At 42.8% G+C, this 2,339-nt stretch overlaps 1 protein-coding gene across 1 annotated transcript in view; it reads left to right on the top strand.

The window, feature by feature from the left end:
- The window catches only part of PLEKHG1 (pleckstrin homology domain containing, family G (with RhoGef domain) member 1), a 46,136-nt gene that overhangs the window by 994 nt on the left and 42,803 nt on the right, over window positions 1-2,339 (top strand). The window lies entirely within an intron of this gene.

The following is a 2,339-nucleotide window of genomic DNA, read 5'->3' as shown; positions in this document are numbered from 1 at the left end:
CCCCCCCCCCCCCCCCCCCCCCCCCCCCAAATTGTAGTCCTGGAAATTCTTTCCTTATTCTTCCTTTCTTTCATGCAGCTCACAGCTACGGTCTGTTCACTCCATGTCATCAGCCTGCAGTATTGAATATGGCATGTATATTTGCTGGGAAACTGTTGTATGAAGGAATTACATTTTCTTTAATGCTAATTCTGAGTGGGTGGTGCTAATAAATGGGTATAGCATTTATTAGCAGCAGTGAAGTTTTTGTCCAGTCCCCAGATGAACAGTGTCATTCATTTTCCCCTTTCTAGTCCAGGGAAAAACATGGATGAGTTATCCTGTGGATTGTTCTGCTCACCACATGTTCTTCTAACTGTGCCATCAGTCGTGTTCTTTTGTTTCTGAAGATGACAGCTAAGTTTCTTGGCTATTGTTTGTAGTCTCCATACTTATGTGTGTATGACTACCCACAAAGAAGGGTTTATTGGGAGGTGCATTTTTAATGTGCTCCTTATAGAATATATAGCTTTAGGTAGCTATATGAGGTTATCTGCAAAAGGAAGTCAGCTGGAGACACTCTCCCCACCTGCTTGACCCCCCAAGCAATGAATGCTAATGCTTTGATAACACAAATGCACATCATGTTTAACTTGCTCTCCAGAGTTCTCACAAAAGCAGCTTTTTCTGCAAGACTTCGTTGGTTTCTATAGCTGCTGCTGCTGTTTCTCTACATTCAGCTGTTGCCTAAGTTTCATTTTGGAGGTTGTCCTATGCTGCAGAAGGTCTCTGTTCACTAGGCATGACCTCCATGGTTTTGGAAACCTTAACTCTCAGTCATCCTCCTACTATCAACACCTTGAAATAGATTTTCTATTTACAAGTAGGTAGGCTAACAAATGGTTGCTAGAAATACTTTAAGCATCACTACAGTACCCGGGGAGCAAATGTGGCAAACTCTTTCCAAGTTATGAAAGAACTGGAGGAATTTACCTGTGAAATAATCAAGCATATTTCCTACAGCAACTAATAAATAATGAATTTTGAAAGCTTTGTGTGGCACTAGACAACCGATTTGGGAGATGGAGTGGTTAGCAGTATGGCTTTTCTCAGGTAGGTGTTGAGGATCTGAGGGTTTCAAAGGAGATCCTTCCCAAATGGTGAGGACAGTGGGGAACCAGCTATCTTAGGATGTTATGTTCTTTACTTGGTCTTGGAGAGGGAGGTGTGACTGGAAGCATGTTACAGAGGAGCCTGTTTTATGTTCCTTGGGATTCTTTTTTCCACAAGTTACCTTAGCAATGTTGTACTGATTTATGTAATCAAGCATGGAGGTTGTGAGAAGGATGGGAATACTCCACAGTATCTGCAGGAGTGTCGCAGCCTTACAGGATTTGATTATCCAGGCCTCTGGGACTTGAGGCCATTTAGTTTGGCAGACGGCTGACTGGAGCTGAGCCAAACTAAGCAGTTTAATCTGTCTTATTTTTCAGATAAACACGTGTCAAATTTTGGCATCTGGTTACTAAATTAGATGAGAATGGGAAAAGGGGAGCTGGGGAAGGGTCAAAGGACGGCTGCTGCCCAAGAAGCATGTGGGAACTGAAGAGATCTATGAAGATGGGAACTGGTGGAGGAAAGCATAAGCAAATGAACCAGTGCTAAGTGGAGAGAGAAAATTATTAGAGGGAAAGCAATATCAGGAAGTGAGAGAAAGCGCAGGTAGTGGTAAGTTGAGGGGAGTATGAAATTGGTTGGAACTGGAGCTCTTTAGCAAGTTTGGCAGTGGACTGCAATGCAGCAGCTTATGTACACGGACTAAAAATAGTAAGAAGGGGCTTTTTATTGTTGTTTTGGGATGGGGTGTTTTTTGGCAGGGAAGAGGGAGGGAAGAAGAGAATTAGGGCAACTCAGGTACAAAGAACTAAAAGCTGAAAAGATGCCAGAGTGAGGATGGCATGAGAACAAAAAGGAAGAAATTAATAGATCCTCTTTTAATCACCCTCTACCTCCAGCTGAGAACTGTCAGGACAGATCTAGACCGTTGCTTCTGTCCCCATGTAGTGGGGGGTGTAGTTTGCTGATGCTAACTTCTCTGTAGACAATGGAAATGTTTATTCTGTTGTTTCCAGCACTTTGAAACAGGTTCTAGAGCTAGAACTGAGAGGGGGTCAAAATTCACATCCTCTAATCCACTCCCTAAATTTCTAGTGTAAAGCAGAGCATGTTTGCCTGTGATGCACAGTTGAACTTTTTGGGGAGCTTTTGGGAGATTGCTGGGCTTTGGAGGAGGGATGGGGAGTTAGTTGTTTTGGTTGGGTGTGGTTGTTTTTTTTTTTTTTTTTGACATACAACCTCTT

The sequence above is a fragment of the Buceros rhinoceros genome, unplaced genomic scaffold, assembly GCF_000710305.1.
Source record: "Buceros rhinoceros silvestris isolate BGI_N320 unplaced genomic scaffold, ASM71030v1 scaffold19352, whole genome shotgun sequence".
NCBI classification, from domain to species: domain Eukaryota; kingdom Metazoa; phylum Chordata; class Aves; order Bucerotiformes; family Bucerotidae; genus Buceros; species Buceros rhinoceros.
Note: the sequence above shows the minus strand (reverse complement) of the source record. Positions and strands in the feature narration are given on the sequence as shown.